Source organism: Gossypium raimondii, chromosome 5 (assembly GCF_025698545.1).
Source record: "Gossypium raimondii isolate GPD5lz chromosome 5, ASM2569854v1, whole genome shotgun sequence".
Classification (NCBI taxonomy): domain Eukaryota; kingdom Viridiplantae; phylum Streptophyta; class Magnoliopsida; order Malvales; family Malvaceae; genus Gossypium; species Gossypium raimondii.
The window spans coordinates 53469918-53491572 of NC_068569.1; the positions used below are offsets into that span (position 1 = coordinate 53469918).

Below are 21655 nucleotides of genomic sequence, written 5' to 3' on the forward strand. Positions count from 1 at the left end.
ATAAAATAATTTTAATTTTACACCTATATAAATAAATTTTATTATATGTATATAAGTGTGTGAATATATTCTTTTCGACATAAATGCAGAGGACTGATTTGATGACTCAACTCCGGCGAAGATATTCTTATTTACTCAAACGGTGCCACATGTTTTGACTTAGTTTGCACTTCATTTTGATGGTTTGATTTGATCTCTTCCAATTTTAAAATCATTATTATATTTTTTATTTAGATATTATTTTTAAAAAGTAAATTTTATTATATTTTATCCTTGTGTATTAATTTGACTTTTAAACAAATTTATCAATTAAGTTAGTGTCGATCTATCAAAAAATTAGTGTTGATGTTCGATTAGTATGGCCATTACCGTCAATATAGGAGGAAGTAAATTCGAGTGTGCATTCTTCTCTTACTTATAAGTTAAGAAGAAGTTATGGGTAGTTCTTAAGCATTGTATAAAAAAAAAACAGATATGATCAGATCTTATGATGAAATTGTTTAAGAAAAATAGTGTTGGTATTTGATTAATTCAGTATTAATTTTTTAATATACATATAAATAATTTACAATTCCTTTGAAATAAATTTTGAACCATTCAAGATTGTAATTAAAAAAGACTACTAGAAAATTATTTAAATTGTATTTAATGTCACTAATTTTTAAGTTATCGCTATCTAAATTTACATAATATTTAATCCTATGTTCATGATTAGAATTAAAAAAGAGAGCATAAGATGGACCAAGTAAATGTATGTACAATTATGTAAAATGTGTATAAACTAATAACTAGTAAACTCTTATTCAATTTTTATACTACTTGACAAAAATATGCGACAAGACCTATGATAAACCTATAAAATATTTAAATAATATTTTGGTTGTGTTGATAAAGTTGAAGCTTTAAAACCTTTTGGGAAGGTTATTTTTCTATAATTCTTTTAATATATGGTTTTTATTTTAAACGTTTGTTCATTTAATAAATTTTAATTTAATTATTGCTCGATTAATTTATTATTTGTGATGTTAATTTAATCAAAATTTAATAAAAATAATAATATATAAAATTTTAAACATGATTGGATGGAATTTGTAACACATATCAAAAGTGTTAACTAAAATTTGGAAAATCATGTACTTTGTTTCATTAAGATTGTAGGCTACTTTACCTAACTAAAAGATAATGAATTGAAGAAAACCTAACATTAACAATGTGAAAATTAATCTTTGTTTAAATGAAATTTTTAAATTTTTAAAGACTTAAAATAAATTCTTGTATTATATAATCCATCATTTTAAAATGTTGGTATTTGTTATAGAAAAATAAATAGAACAATATTAATAAGTACATAGTAGGATAAAACCTTGGTTAAAGAAAAAGAGTGCAACGTGTTTTTGACTCCCCCTAATGGCAATATCACATTTCAACTTTCAATTGACGCATTCCAATCTTGTGAAGTAGTCTTTCAAATGTTGAAGTTGGCAATGCCTTGACAAAAAGATCTGTTAAATTATCACTATAACGAATTTGTTGAACTTCTATGTCACATTTCTTATTAAGATCATGAGTGAAGAATAATTTTGATGAAATATATTTCATCCTGTCACCTTTGATGTAACCACCCTTTAATTGAGCTATACATGTTGCATTATATCTTCGTATAAATAGTTGACATCTTTTCCTGTAAAAGCAAATTACATATCTTATGGATATGTTGGGTTAATAACCTTAGCCAAACACACTCTCGACTTGCCTCATGCATTTCAATTATTTCAGCATGATTTGAAGAGGCAGCAACTAATGTTTGCTTTGTTGAACGCCAGGATATGACAGTACCTCCACATGTAAATAAATATCCTGTTTGAGATTGACCTTTATGTGGATCTGGTAAATATTCAACATCAGCAATGTCAATTAATAGGGATTTTAAATAATTTGAATAAAATAACCCCATAACAATGGTTCATTTGAGATATCTAAATACATGTTCAATTCCATTTCAATGTCGTATTGGAGAAGAACTAAATCTTGTTAACAAGTTTAAAATTAGAATTGTTCATAGGTCAGACCACTTGGCTCGAAGGCCCACCCGAATTGTGAGAGGGTTTGGGCAAAAATATAAGCCCAAGAAAATGGGATTGGACAAAAAAATAAGGCCCGTTTAAAAAATAGGTCAGGCCTCAGGTAAGACATTTTTGGCTTGGGCCCGGTCCCAGCCTAAATTCACTAAAGGACAAAAAAATCTATTTTTTTTAATTTTTCAATGTTATTTTCTTATTATTTTCTCCCTATTTTGCTACCATTTTACTATTATGTTACTACTATTTTGTTGTTATTGTTTGGATATTGTATAAAACTTATTTTATTGTTAATTTTGTTATTATTTTAAAGACATTTGTTAATTTTGTTATTATTTTAAAGGCATTTGCTTGTTAAGTTGCATCTATCTTAGTGTTATTTAACTATACATATTTTTTAAAATTTATTTTCAATTTGTTGGGAAATATTTATTTTGATGTTTTTAGTATTTTTGATGTATTATATATATTTTAAAATTATATAAAAATTAATATGGGCGGGCCAGGTCAGACTCGGGTTTTAACATTTTTATCCAGTTGGTCTTGGGCAAAATTTTAGGCCCATTTTTTAGGCCGGTTAGGGCTCCGGCCTAGTAAACGGTCCTAAATTTTTAGCTGAGCTCGATCCAAACTTGGCCCGACCCATGCACACCTCTATTTACAGTGAAAGCTATATCAAGTCTTGTGTTGTTTGCAAGATACATAAATGTCCCTATGACACTTAGATATGTCACTTCAGGATCAAGAAACTCTTCATCGTTCTCGCAAGGACGAAATTGATCTTTATTCACATCTAATGATCGTACAACCATTTGGATACTCAATAGATGTGCTTTATTCATATAAAATTTCTTAAAGATCTTTTCTGTATAAGTTGACTGATGGACATGAATTCCATTTTTTAAATGTTCGATCTGCAGGCCAAGACAAAATTTTGTTTTTCCAAGATCTTTCATCTCAAATTCTGTTTTAAATAATTTATTGCATTTTGAAGCTCTTCAGGAGTTCTAATAATATTTAGATCATCAATATAAATAACAATGATCACAAAGTCTGATCTAGACCTTTTTATAAAAACACATGGACAAATTGGATGGTTTTTATAACCTTCTTTTAACAAATATTCACTAAGACGATTGTACCACATACGTCCAGATTATTTTAATCAATATAAACTTTTATTTAATCTGATCGAGCAATTTTTTCGAAAAACTCCATATCCTTCTAGGATTTTAGATCCTCTTAAGGATTTTCATATAAATTTCACTACAAAGTGTACCATACAAGTAGGCTGTAACAACATCCATTAGACATATGCCAAGTTTTTCACGTACTGCCAAACTAATAAGGTATCTAAACGTGATTGCATCCACCACAGGAGAATGTCTCTTCGTAATCAATGTCTTGCCTTTGCGAAAGTCCTTGTGCTACAAGTCATGCTTTATATGTTACGATTTCATTTTTCTCTTTCGTTTTTGCACAAATATCCATTTTTATCCTATTGGCTTTACATTTTAGGTGTTTGGACTATAGGTCCAAAACCTCATCCAAACACATCACATTTAGAAAGTGAATTTAATTTTTCTTAAATTGTATCTTTCCATTTAACCAGTCTTTTTTATTTCTACATTTATCAATAGATTTAGGCTCAAGATCCTCATTTTCTTTTGCTATTTCAATAGCAACATTATAAGTAAATTTTTTTCGACAACTATATTTTTTCGGTTCCATCTTTTTCGTGAAGTAACATAACTTATTGAGATATATTTGTTATCACCATTTTAAGGTACCTAAGCCTCTTCTGGGGTTTTTTGATTAGTTATATCTTTGGTCTCTTCTTGGACACTTGCCTCAACAATATAACCATCTTGAATATTTTCTCATTTCCTTTTACGAGTATTTTTATCTTTGGAACCGGCTGGTCTTCCACACTTTACGTGTGGATTACTTTCTTTTGCACTAACAGTTTGCCCTGTTGGGACATCAATTTGTATTAGAATATTTTTAGCTGGTATGTGAGATTTTGTAATTCTCTTTAGGCCAGTAAATGAATCAGACAGTTGATTGGAGATTTTTTGCAAATATATGATCCTTTGAACTTCTTGTTCACATTGACTTGTATGAAGATCTAATTGAGATAATGATGGTCCGTTCCATGTAATTTCTTTTACCAGTTGTATTTTCTCTCCCCTAATGTTGGGAATATTGTTTCATCAAAATGACAATCAATAAATCATGAAGTAAATAAATCTTCAGTTAATGGTTCAACATACTTAATTATAGAAGGAGATCCATAACCAACGTATATTCCCAACCTCCTTTGATGGCCCATATTTGTGCATTGTGGTAGAGCAATTGGAATACATACTGCACATCCAAAAATTTTAAGATGGGAAATATTTGGCTCCTGACAGAAAGCCAATTGTAATGGGAAGTATTTATTATAACTTGTTAGCCTGAAGCGTATAAGTATTGTTGCATACAAAATTGCATATCCCCAAGCTATAACAGAGAGTTTTGTTCTCATAAGCAATGACCTAACTATTAGTTGGAGGCATTTGATAAATGATTTAGCTAAACTGTTTTATGTGTAAACATGGGTTACAAGATGTTCAAATTTTATCCCAATTAGCATACAATAATCATTGAAAGCTTAGGACGTAAACTCACCAACATTATCAAGACAAATAGTTTTTATTGCATAATCTAGAAATTGTGCTTTTAATTGAATTATATGAGCAAGTAGTCTCGCAAATGCTAGGTTGCGAGTCAATAATAAACACACATGTGACCACCTACTAGATGCATCTATCAATACCATAAAATATCTAAATGGTCCACATGGTGGATGAATGGTCCATGTATATCACCTTGAATACGTTCCAGAAATAAGGAAGATTCAACCCCAACTTTAGCTGGTGATGGTGTAACACCCTAAACTCTACCTAGATTTTATGGCTAGATCTAGAGATGTTATGTAAATTGATTAAAAAATCAGTTTTCATTTAGAAAAACTTCATAACTCTTAAAATCTAGGTTTATTTGAAGACATATCTTATCTAACTGTTTTATTGAAAACGTTGTTTGTTTATATTTCTAAAAACTTATAACTTTGTAGCGAAAACTCTTAGAAAGTTATATTTTTGAAAAACACAGTTTGTTATTTGAAAAACTTTATTTTTACAGAAAACTATTCAATGTTGATAAAACATTGTTTCTTTTTAACAGTACTATACGAAAAAAAATAAACTCTAAAGCCCAAAACAATCCAAAACTAATGAAACATAAAAACCCCAAATTTAAGTATAACAAAAAATGAAACTAAATCAGTTTAACTGAGCTCCGTCGCATCGATCCGCCTAAGTTTGAAGATTACCTAAAAGAGACAGATAAGTAGGAAATAAGTTTTCAAAACTCAGTGTGTAACATACAATTTAAACAAACTGATTTAAATTGGACATAAATAGCAAAAACAGAGCATTTCAAAGCAGTACAGATACAAACATATAATCCTACCCCCATCCACTACACACCAACTTCGACCATCCCAACACACCATATGGGGTATGAAATACTCATCCAACACTACACCACTTACTATTAGTATGACACTTTACAGAATATTTGTAGTTAAGCTGCCACTTTAGTTGGCAAGTTATTGCCATTTACAGAAACACTTCCTCCATATAGCAAACCCATCCCAGATAAAAATACAGAACGTTACATAAATTAGTCTTGTTTATAGTATACATGCATAACATAATAGATTCAAAACATACATAACATTTTTTGGGTTACTCACAATCTATTACGAAGTTTACTTATCATATGGTGTCTCAAAAATACGAACAAATATAAGAATTTATGCTAACAAATGCCTGAATTTCATGTTTTATGAACTATTTGATCGCATACCAACCCCACAGAGGGCCTACGATCGATCAGAATGGTGTTTACGGCCCTAGAAAAAAATAAAAAATTTGAGCCCACACGGCTTCAATGGCCAACCTGTGTGGCCCACACAGCTTACCATAAGCTCATGTACCCACACAGCCCAAATAGCCTAGACCATGTGTCGCACACGATCCAACACACAGCCTATCACATGGTTATGTGGCATCGACTAGGCAGATTTTTTACTTTCACCGTTTGCTATTTTTCATGTTTTTCGTTACACACTTGGTTCAATTTCGATACCAAAGCAACCACGAGACTCTTTGAACCTAAAAACATGATTCAATTGACTAGATTAGCGATGATTCATGAATTCACATCAAATAAATATTGAACACAATTCCCACAATTGACCTCCAAAACATATTCAAATCCTTATCGAAGAACGAATAGCAACCACGCGACTTAAGTTGCTAGAGGGACGCCAATCGTCTCGCTAGCTTCTCCTAATATGATTCAATTTAATTAGATAACATACAACACATGTTTTCACTACAATCTCGAATTCCCAATAATCCTCAACACCTAATGAAGAATTTTAGTACAAGAACAGAAAAGAATAATGGAACCTTACCTTCGCAGATTGAAAACCAAATAGAAGGAACCCAAACAGATTGTGATTACTTGCAAAATTAAAAGATGAAATGCAAGGATTGAAAGCACAAAAATAAGAAAAGAAATAAGAACAGACGTGAAAAGGCCAAAAGGAGAAACAAAATTGATAAAAAAAATGAAACAAATTGCACAAGTAGGAAAAGTGAAAACAAATTGCCTGAAATGGGGGATAAACAAAGACCAAGAAACATGGGTTGTTAATATTCACTAAATTGTTATTTTAAACAAAAATAACCACCTAACCTCCAAAAATCAGATTTGTTTTAGGAATTTAACTCCCTTCCAAACTCTACTAAATGAACAAGTCACAAGACCATAACCCAAAAATAATTCTATCTGCTTAAGCTGAGACTCAAACTCATTCCCTAAGAGCACAAGTCGCCTAACCACTAGACCAATCCAATTACTTAGTTAGAATTTAACAGATCAAACACTTAGATTTTTGGGGCATTACAAATGGTCTAATAATCAATTTACCTTGAGAACAAGCAACACAAGAGAAATCCTTGAATTCAAGAATCTTATGGTTCTTATGGGTGTCCAATTGAATTCTAGATTATTCTTCGCATCATAATAGATTAGGGATGACCTGATCGATCATGCCAATTAGTAAAAGTATATGGTTCTACAAACTTATGGTTTGTAGTAACATGAGTCTCAATTGAACTAATATGTGTATAATATAAACTTGATGAAAAAACAGGTAGTCTTTCCAAAACATATTTCTTTCCACATTCAATATTTGTAATATATAGATAATCAATCTTTTCTTATTCATAGTCTTAACATGATATCCATTAAGATGAACATCTTTAAAATTCAATAAATTTTTTAAGACTTAGTAGAAAATAAAACATCTTCAATGACAATTTTTGTCCCTTTAGATAATAATATAATAACTCTTTTGAAGCCTTCAATAAGTTTGGAACTTCCCAATATTGTATCAACATGGGCATCACTTATTGTCAAATGAAAAAAAATATTTTTTTTATCTTTGAGTATCATGTGTGTTGTAGCACTATCTGTAAGACACATGTCTCCATTGATCTTTGGTCCAACGAATTTTGTTGAATATTCATATTATTCATAAAAATAAATAAAATAAAAATATAAGAAACATTGTAAATATTTATTGAATATATAATTTATTCTTTATGCAAGAAAATAAAGTATACTTAAAACAACATAAAAATGTCAAAATAACATCAACTTTTCTAATGATTCTCAAAGAAAATCTACCACATCTAGGAGAGTTAAATTATTAAGGTCATGAAATTTTTAACCCTGTAGGCATGGTCAGTTTTAGTATCATAGTGAATATTTTCATCTTTTGCCTCCATTTCATCATCTTGCCATATAACATTTGTCTCCATATTCTTTAGCATAAATTCTCAACATTCTTTGCAGGATTATTTTGACCGCCTCTTTTTGTCATTCATTGTTATTCTTTTTCTGGTGGTTAGAAGTACCACTGCTATGACCACCATGGTAACAATTACTAGTACGTCCTCGACCACGTCTTGCACTACGTCCACGACCACGACCACAACCGCCACCTCTATATTTTTCATTTCTATAATTATTGTGTATTGCAACATTCACTTTAAGAATGGTGTAGAACCAATGGGACGAATTCCATGGCTTTTCATTGACAACTCATTATTTTGTCTAACCATCAAAATGTATGAAATCAATTTAGAATATTTTTTAAAACCTTTTCCACGGTATTGTTGTTGCAGGAGCACATTAGTAGCATGAAAGGTTGAAAATATTTTCTCTAACAAGTCCTCATCAATTATGTTTTCTCCACATAATTTCAGTTGAGAACTAATTTTAAAAAGTTCCGAATTGTATTCATTTACAGTCTTAAAATCTTGCAACTGTAAGTGCATCCAATCATAACGAGCTTTAGGGATTATCACTATTTTTTGATGGCCAAATCATTCTTTCAAATTATTTCACAACTCAAGAGGGTCTTTCACAGTTAGATATTTCACTTTTAATCTTTCATGTAGATGATGACGGATGAAAATCATGACTTTTGCCTTATCTTGATTTGATGCTTCTTCATATGCTAATATAATATTCCCTAGACCTTTAGTATTTGAGTGAATTTCAACATTTAACACTCATGAAAAATAATTTTTACTTAAGATATCTAGGGCTGCAAATTCAAGTTTGGCAAGATTTGACATTATAATCATTTCAATAAAATAAAAAAGTACAATAGTAAGCATTCTCAATCGTAAAATAATCCAAGTATATATACCAAGTTTATGAAATAATAATATGTATGTCAAATATTAGCATAGAGAGGAATAGTCATAATAATAACTTAAAATAAATTGCATTAATTGAAATTTCTTTTAGTAAAAAAACATGTAGATATGATTATCATTATAACATTTAAGTTGTAAAAATACATATGCAGATGTTACCCAAAGCAAATATTTCATCTAGAAAATAAAATAAAAGAATGATGAAAATACATATATCGTATATAGTTTAACATAAGTTATACGAGAAAATTATATAAAGTTGAAATGATGTGAACTTCACTATAAAGTTGTAGAAACTCGTGCTCATAACGTGTTATAGAAAAATAAAGAGAACAAAACTAACAAGTAAATTGTAGGTGAAAAGTACAAGAGAATTTCCCGTATTCCATTTTCACTCCAAGGGACTTTATTTATAAGCTCCTTTGCATTCAATGAAGTGCATGTAAATGAAGCCTTTTTAGTTTCTTAGTCGAAACATCTAATTTACTCTCATGATCATAAATGAACCAGAGAGTTTTATCTTATTACTTTAACGAGAGTTTAAAGGGGTTATAGACCTCCATTAGTAATGTATTTATAACAGTATTTTTATTATTTTATTTAAATAAATATTTTTAGAAAAACTGTTATTAAAATTTCACAAAAATATATATTAGAATCAATGGATTTTTTTAAGTTTAAGTTTAAGTTTATATTTAAATATATATATTGAGACCCTCGTATTAAATAAAATAAAATTAGATGGAATTTAAAAAATATTTTGAATCATTCAAACTCCTTTTGAAATTCCATATAAAACTTTAAATTCTCCATTATTTTTATTTAAATAAATAAATTTTCGAAGATTTAAAACTTTAATAAAAATAAAATTTTATCTTAAAAATTCCTCATCTATTAAAATGTAGCATAGAATTAATTATATGAAAAATTGATGTGAAGACATACCTAATAGTTTCTCCTCCCAGTTGCAGCCCATACCTAACCTAGAAAGTGGATTTGGGTATTTGTCACATCTTTATCTATACCCTTAATTAAAAGTTATCCCTAAAGGAAATGGGAAATAAGAAAAAAAATCCAAGTCCTTCAAATTTTTTGAGAAACATATCAAAAATCGAGTTAAAAGGAATTGGGTTAGTTGAACCAATTTTTAAGTTAAGATTGTGAATATTTTAAAAAAATTAATTTAATTCAATGATTAAGGATTGTGCTTGTGCGTAGGAGGTTCTGGTTTAGAAAAATTTCCCTTTAATTTTTGCTAAATTCCTATCTTTAAACATTTGACTTATAAATTATTTTCGCTCAATTTAATGGTTCAGTGGTAAGGCCTTGGTATACTTAAAAGTCTAGAATTTGAGTCTCGTTATGTTAAGGCAAAAATTATTTTTATTTTGGATCGTGGGCCGTCCTAGTATTGGTATACGAGATGAGTTTAATTTCTAATAATTTGTTAGGATATATAAGAAGTTGGCTGGATTTGGTAAAATATCAATATCTTTATTATTATTATTTATTAAAATAATTATTATTGTCCCACTTTCCTGAAACTGCCAAGAAAAGTTCTTTCAGTCATTGCTTCTATTTTCTGTTTCTTTTTCTTTCTTTCTTTGTTTGTTCCATCGTGGCTTGCGGTTCCTTCTTTTCATCTTGCTTTTTCATTATTTATTTATTTATTTTATTTCTCAATCTGTTCTTGATTCTTGGGTTATTGTGCTTCCAATTTCATTATTGCGTTTGGTGGATCAACTCCTGCTGTGCTGTTTCAAATTTTCGAGTATTCGTAAGTAAATGCTTTAATCATTCTTTTGGTACATGGATTAATCTCGTGAGACTTTTGTTATTAGGTGTTAATCAAGTAGGTCACAACTCCACTTCTGGGATAAAGTTGTGCTGGGCTTGTCCTGTCTGTTTGGGTAAGTGGTTGAGCATTGGAAGACTCAATTTCGGTTTGTTAAAATTTAGTACCACCGATTGTGATTGGATGAGTTTTTGGAATTTGGTGAATCCATACTAAAATTAGTTGTTTGATTACTGAATTTAGGTTCTTGAAGCCTTGTGGTAGATTTTGTATCAGAAAATACCAGGTGTGTTATGAAAATATGAGAAATCAGCAATTGGTGAAAAGTCAAAATTGAAATAGTCATACTACACAGCCTATGTGACAAGCGCGTGTGTGTCACACGGTCTAGGCTGTATGGGCTACACAGGCTTGTGGGTCCATTTTTTGAAATTTTCATTTTTTCTTGTTTTGTTTTGTGAACCCTATTTAGCCTCTCTGTAGGGTCCGTACTGCTTAATTAAGACCTGAAAACAAGGGATCGGTGAATATGTTTCTGTGTTGAAGTGTTTAGGTTATTTGTAATATGTATATTTGCATGTTATGATATTAGTAGTTTTGATGGTATGTTTTGGTTCGCTATGCTTGTATAAGCTTGTATAATGTATGATGATGTTAAATTGCATCTCTGAATCTGTTATATAACCATGCATGTGATTCCATGGAAAATTGATGTGTTTTTAAATTGTTTAAGAAATCTGTTTTGTAGAGCATGGACTTCCATGCCATTTGTTTCTATTATTGTTCATCAGCATGTCTTACATGCTCACCATTCTGATTTTATACATGCATGCCATGACATATTGCATAGGGTTCGGAATTATGTTAAAGGAGGAAGATTCTGTATTAACAGTTTAATGATCTGCGTATTTAGTGGCTCGACCACATATTTTGCTTTGGCAGCTGGGTTGCAATAAAGTGGCTTGACCACATTTATTTGATTTGGCAGTTTAACTGTATATTGATAAGCCATCATTGCCGGGCAATTCGGGGTGGCGGGTCATTGTTTCCAGGCAACCCGGGATGACTTTAGTCGTGTGTTTTGGATTGATGAGTTCGGGGGAGAACTCTATTTTGGTGTGTAGCAGAGTTGGGTAGGACATTTTCTAAAAAATCCGCATTATGATTTTCTTAAAAATATTGCATTGGCATAGTGATGCATATTCAATTCAATTTGACTGATCGTTATGAAAATTTTTGTGATTTTTTGTTTTCTATGTCGAAATGTGTGTGATCTCAATTTGAGTTTTAGTTATACATTGAGCTATATACCTCACCCCTTTATTTTATTTTTGATGTTTCAAGTAATCGGTAAGTTAGAATCAGACGGCGTGCAACAGCTCGGATGATTTTATCAGTTAATATAAAAATGGTGATTTTCATAACTATTCATTTTGGACTTTTGAGACTATAATTTGTTTTTGGTTTCAGTTTAAATTCGTCGATTTTGATATTTGTTTACATGATATTGCAAAACCTCGCGGGTTAATTTATAAAATTCAGTTTTCATAATTAAAACTCTAAAAGTTTTTGATTGCAAGTTAAGTAACCCCTCAAGGATTTTTCTGTAAATAAACAAATGGTTTATAACGAGTGTTTGTTTTTAAGCTGAAAACGATTTGCCAAAATGCTTATTTTTGAAACACGAGTTGAATTCAAATTTTTGGGTTGAAATAAGTGATTTTGGATTTAAGGTTTTTCTAGACATTTGTCAAAGTGTTGCCAAATTTCAGGATTTCGAAATGCGTTTTTAGTTTGATCGAGACAAAGGCTTTTAATAAGCTGATGTAATTCCTCAACATCTGGTCAGAACTTCTAGGTCGGGTTTGGGGTGTTACACAAACACTTCATTTTAGTTATTCCATTAGTAATTTTCTAAAATAAAAAAATAAAATTTAAAGAAGTAATAGTGTTATTTCAATTTGCAGAAGACCTTAAAAAAAGGAAAAACTTATATTAAATTAAAACCCGAGGAAATTACACATATATGCGTTAAAAATAACATAAAATAAATAATGAAACATATGGTTTGAAACTAATTAATCATAATAACATATAAAATATGTATGATATTTAAAATGAAAATTTGGATTAAATTATAAGTAAAACGAAATTTAAACATATAAATACATCATAATTAATTGTTAGTGTCGAGTTGACTTGTGACATTAACTCAATTAACAACATTATTAATATATACAATTGATGGAGATAATAAATTGTGCATATTAAAATAAAAATGTATAAAATATGTTAAAATAAAACTTTAGTTGAGTGATAAATTTAATGTTTTACTAACTCAATTGGTATGAGTTCGAATTGTATCATATTTATATTTTTATTGAGTTTTTTAAAATAAGAAAATTATAGTACCCTCAAATAATATAATTTATTTTAAATGTAAAGAGAATTAAAGTAATTTTTCTAACTGAGTTGAGACCTAATTGAAGGGTGACCCCAACTCAATAAAAGGAAAATTCTCAATTTTCCTTTTTTAGTGTTAAAGATTATGTGACCAGAATCCCCTCACTTGTTGAAGAAATAAATACAATGGCAAAATAAAGGGATCTGTGGGGGCGAAAGGCTGAGGGCTGTAGATGTAATCGAAACTCATCTTCTATTTGAATACGTATAAAACTATTCTTCTTCTATTTGACTTTGATTAGAATAGGGTTTTTCAACCCTTAAATAGATGTAGTCAAAACTCCTCTTGTATCATTCATTTTTCAACATTAGTGAATATTTCCTTCTCTACCCGTGATTTTTTCTCGAAAAGGTTTCCAAGTAAAATCTGTGTTCTTATTTATATTTTATTGTTTTGCGATCATTCTACCGCTAACGATGCATTCAAATTTCATCTTTCATTTTCGATTGCAGAAGACTTAAAAGAATCAATTAAGTTATTCGATTACAATAGTATTCAATAATTGATGAACAAATAAGAAAGATAAAAGTGAATTAAATATGGTAGATGATAAATGATGTAAATAGGGTAGATGTATTATGCTCTCTTTGAATTGATTCAATCCAGTAACAACAATAAATAAATCTAATCAATCCTTTAATAAAAACTCTTAGCAAATTGAAGTTTGAACAACAACACAATTTTGAATCAAAATTGAGTTGAAGCCTGATTTTTGTCGGTGTCAAAAATTTTAATTTTAGATCAAATTTCTTAAACTAAATCATTTTGAGAAGTTAAATCGAGAGATTTCGAAAAATTGGTAAGCTGTCGGATTAGAGGTTTATTAGTTGGATAATATTCATTAATTAAATGTCTTGAATGGTTAGAATTGAGAATTTAGAAATTAAGGCTTATGGATTAGATTGTAAGAATAATCATGACTGATAAAATATTGTCACGTCCTTCTACTTCTTCAACTTCTCTTTCATTGCCTAGTATACCCTTAAAGTCACATTCTGCTAAGAAAATTTCTTTTTTGTATGAAATAGACTATCTTAGGGAGGAGGATAAGGTTCAACTTACAGACCTTCAGACCTTCCCACTGTAAATTCTTATTCTACTTATAAAAAAGCTCATTTTTCTCCTATTAGGTCTATAAAAACATTGATTCATAGCACTTCTAAGCAAGTAAAGTAGTATATTCAAGCCTCTAGGTTTGATAGTTACCCCATTTCTGCTTCTTCTTCCAAACAGTTTGTTACTCTTGAAATTCCATCAGAATTTCCTAGAGAATGGATACAAGCAGGGTATTCTCATATCCATTTTGGAGCAATCCAACTGGAACTAAACTATCATGGTGGAGAAGGCAAACCTGTTGTAGCAAGAATTGTTCTACTAGATTCCAGATATTTGAAATATTAGCATGCTTGCATTGTTACCATTGAAGCCACTTTAAACTCTAGTCTGGTCATGGTTACCCTTTTCCCAAATTTTACTATGTCACTAACATATCCAAATCTGCTTACAACTCTCAAAGTCCAGATTCAGATTATTGGAGTACATCAAGTACCATCTGCAATAGTTGCTACTTTGCACTATCAGATTGTCTATAAGATCTAGGACCATGCTTTTAATCTCTCACGACATGGTATAGGAGACTCCCTTTTAATCACCGTCAACACCAATGATCAACCTCATTGTGTTCATGTTCCCATTCACATTCCCAAGAAGGAACTCATCAAACTTCTCCCAGAGAAATGGGTCACCAACTATGAACAGCTCCATGAACATAGCCAACCCATCCAGTCTACTAAAAGTCAGATCATATCCAAGGGAGATGGAACCATAGAAATAAATTTTGATCATAGTCATCTTCACAGCCCCAAAGGCCCTTCTATCTTTCCCACACAACTAATGATGCAACCCACAGGAAATCCAACAGTGGGTAATGAAAATGAAGATCCAGAATGTTGCTGTGATCTTTGTGAGCCTGGTCCAGAAAGAAATTTAGGGCTGAGTTTTTCTGCTGATGGAAAAACTTTGTACATGTTTAAAGATGAAAATACTGGACATTTCCTTGGGATTTGAATTGTTCGTGTGAATTATGTGCTGATGATAGGTTCAGCGCATGGATTGATAGTATGGATCACTCAGTTTCAAAACCGGGGAAAAAGAAGAATAAGAAAAAAACCAGTCAGTCAGAATTTTACAAAAAAATGGATGGAAGGAGATCCAAATATTGGACCACTTGGTAAAGACAATGGTAAATTTATTTACCTTGTGGATTATTCAGCTAAATTGCCATCACCAGTCCAAGAAACTCCTCCAAAGCTTTGCAATTCTCCTCCTACTCCAAAACCTCTTCCTCCACAAAATTCTGCATCTCAAAGAAAACCAAAACCTTTTCCCCAACCATGTTATAAAAAGATAAACAAATGGGTTCAGAAAAATCCTTTGCCTGAACCAAAACCAATTCTCGTCGTATGTATGTTACAACCTTTTTCAGGAATATCATATGACAAAGAATTTCCACCTCTTGAAGAATACACTGAAAAGAATTATACTTATGCACCTGAAATCCCTTCTAAAATCCAAATTGACATTTCTGCTGCATCTGCAAAAATAAGTGCTGCAGAAGCTACTCTTAACTGGTAGACTGAAAATGCTTTGACTCAGAATCAAACCTGGAAAAGAATTGATTCAAAGATCTCATCTGTTGACAACAAAGTTGATGACAATACAAAAATGGTAAAAGATCTTATCAATCTTTTGCAAAAAAGATTGGATGTTGTGGCTAAAGAGCCAACTGCCCCAGGACAAGGTTTCTTTTGTCATTTAGCGCAAAGAGAAAAAGAAACCCAAAATCTCAAAGAACAAATTAAAGTGCTTTAAGAAACCGGCAAAATCCTAGCATCATCTCCACGATCAGAATCAGTGGAGTTGTTTCCTTCGATTCATCAGAAATATACTCTTCCAGCTGAAAGATTTCGTATTACCTTTCCAAAATTTCCTGAACGGACTAAACCTAGTACTTATGAAATATTTCTGGAAATCAAAAAACAAGAAGCTGAAAAGAAAAAGAAGATAAAAGCCACTGAGGAAGCTGAAATGGCTAAAAGGAAGAAGACTGTCAAGAAGAAATTAGACTTGGCAAAAGGCCAGTAACAGACAAGTCTCCTCCAAAATCACCTCCTCCAAAACCAGCTTCTAAGTCTCTGATGATTCAACAAAACCAGAATCAAAATCCATTGACAACTTTTTTAAAGGATTGTAAGGATTCAATGATCCTAAAAATTTCAGCTTTACAGCTCCAAGAACAACAATCAGACACTGATACTGATTGGTTAGATTCAAATTCATCATCAGATTCATCATCAAAATGTCAACCAAAGGAAGAAAGCATTTCAAAAGTTTTACAAACCCAGCCAAATGTGGAACAATCAGATGACGAAGATATGTCAGAAGCACCAGAATTATCTTCATCACAGAATTGTCCTACACAAAAAACCTCTATTGGTAGAACTACATTTGCTCTTGATGATATTCCACAAGAAAAATGGCCAGATAGAATTCAAGAATTTCACTCATGGCTTGAAACTCATAAGCTTACTGAAGAAAGCAATTACAATATCCTTATAGAATTTGTATCCAGGTTTATTAGAATGTTGCTAGATTAGTGGGATTCAATTAGCCAATAAGATCAAATGCAATTTTTAGTTCTCCAAGACCTTGCCCAACCAATACGAATTATTCACCATCATTTTGTGGGCAATCCAGATGATCTTTTAACTCTCAAAAGACGAGAGTTTTACAAAAGAAAATGTTGCTCGTATGGCAAAAGAGACCTAGTAAAGCATTTTAAAATAATGACTAGATTATTTTGTGCTTTAGGTCTCAATTCAAATCTAAAGCTCGTAATTCTTTCATCTCTTCCGGATCCTCTCCAGGTTGCAGTCAATCAAGCTCTCCAAAGGCAAAATAAATACATTCTTCATTTAACAGTTGGAGAAATCCAACAATAAGTTTTTATTGCCTTAGAAGACATTTGCAACAAGAGAAAAATATTCAAAGACTATCTCCATGGTGACAAGAGGATTGATCGTGCATGTGATGAATCCCATTTAAAATATAAATGCCCTAAAGACAAGTCTTGTGTCTACCGTTCTAAGAAAAATAAACATTTCAGAAAATATTCTTTTTCAAAGAACACAACTTCTTCAAAATGGAAGAGAAAAAGGCCACAATAGAAGTATCTCAAGAAGAAGCGAGAATCAACAAAGTCTGATCGCTGTTACATCTGCAAGCAAAAGGGGCATTATTCAAGAGATTTTCCAAGAAATAAGAAGAGGGCAAAAAAGATTGTACAATTGATTGAACAATCAGGAATAAAGATAAAAAAGAAGATGATATATAGTCCGTTTGTTCCATTGAAGATGAACCCTCAGAAAGGGCTATTTGTGCTATTCCTGCATATCCTGATGAAATCCCAGATTCAGAATCAAAATATTCAGATGTTCATATGCTACAAGCCCAAACCCAAAAGGACAATGGCAACATGATACTAGTTCCCTATATTCCTGTTAAAATCTATTTAGACAAATATAGTAAGCCCATTACTGTAATTGCCTTTATAGATACTAGAGCAGCTGAAACCATTATGAACCCAAATGTTTTACCCACAAATTGGTGGAAGCCACATGTCAGGTATTTTAATTCTACTGTAGACCATCCTTTTGCTACCCACTTGATTAGTAAGCCTATTACTATTCAGTTCTTTCCAGGTTGTGTTAAAATTACAGTATTGGGTTCAAAACTCCCAGGAAAAGATATTATAGTGGGTTTTGACCTTTACACAAAAGCTTAACACTTAACGGTCCTTCTTGATGGAGTATGTTTCAAAAATCTGTTTCAACCTTTTGTCTCCATACCTAAACTTTTCTCTATCCAGTCAGAAAAAATTCTCCAAATTGTCCAATAGCTTAAAGAAAAATCTTATGCAGACTCTCATTCAGAATTCCTACTTAAATGTTCAAATCCTTTATGGAAAAATTCTGAATTCTTTATTACCCTTCAATTTAAGAAAAGTGAAGACATAAACTCAACAAAAGCCAGTCATATGGGTATGAATCTAGATCATTTGTTGCTAACAGAATAAGAATGCAAAGAGCTTCAACAACAAGATTTGATTGAGCCATCAAATTCTCAATGGGCATGTGAGGCTTTCTATGTAAATAAAATATCTGAACAAGCCAGATGAAAGTTAAGATTGGTTATTAATTACCAACCTCTTAACCATTTCCTTTAAGATGACAAATTTCCATTACCAAACAGAAATTCTCTTTTCTCCAGTCTGGCTAAAGCAATGATATTTTCAAAATTCAACCTCAAGGCAGGATTTTGGCAGCTAGGAATCCACCCAGATGACAAATTTAAAACAGGGTCTGTATTCCTAACAAGCATTTCCAGTGGAAAGTCATGCCATTTGGATTAAAAACTACTCCTTCATTATTCCAAAAGGCAATGATAAAAAATTTCCAACCTCTGATGGAAAATGCGATGATCTATATTGATGGCATCCTTCTTTATAGTCCAAATGAAGAATTTCATGTTCAACTTCTGGAAGAATTCAAATTCCTCATTCTCAAACATGGGATAATGCTCTCAGAAAAGAAGATGCAAATTAATAAACTAGAAATTGAATTCCTGGGAATGACACTAAAAGATGGACAGTACTCTCCAAGACCACATATTGCACAAGAACTTCTTAAGTTTCCAGATGAAAACCTGTCTAAAAAACAAGTTCAACAATTCTTAGGGATTGTTAATTATCTTAGAGACTTTATTCCTAAGGTTTCTAAGTATATTAACCCTTTAAGAAAGATGCTTAAGAAGGAACCTCCAACATGGTCATCTCCTCAAACAAAAGTTGTACAACGTCTGAAAGAAATGTTACAAAATTTACCTCCACTCTAAATTCCTTTTGATGGAAAACGAATTCTACAGACAGATACCAGTGACAAATATTGGAGTGCAATATTATTTGAGGAAAAACAAGGAAAAAGACACCTTTGCGGATTCAAAAGTGGAAGATTTTTTGAAGCCGAAATTCATTACCATTCTACCTTTAAGGAAATCTTGGCAGTTAAAAAAGGTATCTCAAAGTTTGAATTTCATCTTGCAGGATATCATTTCCTTGGTGAAATGGACATGTCTTCTTTCCCTCAAACGCTCAAGTTTAAACAAAAGACAGTCTTACACCCTCAACTCCTTAGGTAGGCTGAATGGTTTTCCAAATTTTCTTTTGACACTAAACACATCAAAAGAAAGGACAATATTCTTGTTGATTTCCTTTTTAAGCCTAAAACTGAAATCTTTGCTTTCAAAAGAACCTTATCTAGTTGGCCTAAGCCTATAATGATGTATAGGCCATCCTCATCATCTTCAACTTTACCTATCTCTTACCCAATCACCCCTAACCTTAACTCAGAATTTCCATTAGAAGTCATGAATCTTGTTCATCAAAAAACCTTTCATAAAAAGACCAAAGAGATGATGTTTGAATATCAATTTCAGGTCTTTAAAAATTTTTGGGTCCTTATTCTTAAACCTTGGGGTGTACATCCAGAATATCCATTCATACACCCAATAAGGTTTGAAGTTTTTGAACAACCAGAAGAACTGAAATGGTTTTTATGGTAATTCACTCATCTTTAACATATTGCCATCCAGTTTTTTGTTCCTGGTCTTTACTATTTGACAAAAGAGGTTCGAGGAAACATTGAACATGAACATCATAATTTCTTTACTTTTCTAAGCTAGCTTCATCCTTTACCACAATGGTTGAACATGATAAATCAATCTTACCATGAAAAATTGGGACTTTACATGATAATTATCTTTCAATATTTCATGCAATATGGAATACCAACTCAACTAGCATCTTTTCCTACTGCTTGGATCCACAGAGTATTCCCTGATGATATCTAAAATTCTGATAACCATTATAAAAATATTCAAAAATCCCTCAGCTTAATAAGGCCATTCCATTTGAAATATGGCCTCCTCTAGATGTCACTACTTTATGGGATACTTGGCCAATTCAGCATAAAGCCTATCATGAAGAAATTGTAAAGGCTATTCAAGAATATTACAAAAGTATTCCACATCCAATAGAATGGTCTCAAGATTATCCTTGGTACTGCAGCTAAATCAATCTTGACAAGATAAGGATTCAAGATTCTCAGTCACAACATGAAGATAAGGATGAATATTTTGATCCAAATGTACGCCATGATGCTCTCCAGCTGGAAATCTATCAAAAAAAGCAAGAAAAGCAAGACCGTATCATTAATCTTAATCTCACATCAGATGAGTCCACCGACTGTGATTAAAGAAGGAATCCTACTTTTACTGTTTGCTTTCAATAAAGATATCTTGTACTGTTTTCTTTATGTACAATATCTGTACTACAAAGATATCTTGTACTATTTTCTTTATGAAAAATATCTGTACAATAAGTTTGTCTGTTTGTGAGCCTCTCCATATATATAAGGAAAGTTATATCCTCTTGTAAAGGCAGATCGAGGAAAACCAATAAAATATCAGTGTGTTTTCTATCCATGGCTTTCTAAATTCCTTAACGATTATTTCCTATTCATTTTGCATGGTTGGTTTTCTAAAAATCATCAAATTTCTCTCGGTTTTCTCTTTTGACTTTTCTTTAGTTCAAATCAAAGTGTATGTTTCTTTAAAATCTTTCATTCTAACAAGATTTGGCTTAATTAAAAAATTGGCCCAACTATAGCACTTTTTACATTTAGGTACCTAATTTTTTTTTATCAAAAGTGATACTCTGTTATCACTTTTGATCCAACCGTTATCTTCTGTATTAAAAAATCTCTTAACCAATAATATTGCAAAACGTGACATTTTTATTTACATAAAAATTTTAAATTCAATATTAAACAATATTATCTCCATGAACAAAATATATTTATGTATTATCTCCATTTGAAGCATTGGCTTTTTATTAAAATTCCACATTTCAAACTTCAAACTTGCTGTAAATTTGCAACTTTGTTGAAGTTGCAGAATAACTTCAAAAATTAGAGTTTTTGATTGTTTGATGAGGAAATTGGCAATGGAAACCATGTTTTTTTTTTTATGGATTTAAGGGAATGGGTATTTGATAAACAAAAATAATAGCATTTTTTAAGGCTTAATACTTCTTTTGGCCCTTATACTGTAGTTAAATTACCACTTTGATATTTTTACTATTTTTTATCAGTTTAATCTATGTACTTTTAATTTGTATACCCGTTGCCACCTATATATTTTCCTTTAAAAGTTAAATTAGCTAATGGCATGCTGCCATGCGTCAATTAAAATTAAAAAAATAATGAGAAAACCCCCACAACTCTTAAAACTTAGAAAATTGTTAATAATAATAATTTAGTTTTGAAATTATAAAAATATTTTTTAAAATTATACG

General features: G+C 31.1%; 1 long non-coding RNA gene across 2 annotated transcripts; it reads left to right on the forward strand.

Annotated features, from left to right (window-relative positions):
• The first annotated feature begins 10472 nt into the window (after positions 1-10472).
• On the forward strand, positions 10473-12015 carry LOC105768337 (uncharacterized). 2 transcript variants are annotated; one of them, XR_008196031.1, is made up of 2 exons: positions 10473-10836; positions 11710-12015. It is a non-coding gene; the product is annotated as an uncharacterized LOC105768337 (long non-coding RNA). The 2 variants fall into 2 exon arrangements; XR_008196032.1 differs by lacking the exon at positions 11710-12015 and adding an exon at positions 10965-11389.
• The last annotated feature ends 9640 nt before the right edge of the window (positions 12016-21655 follow it).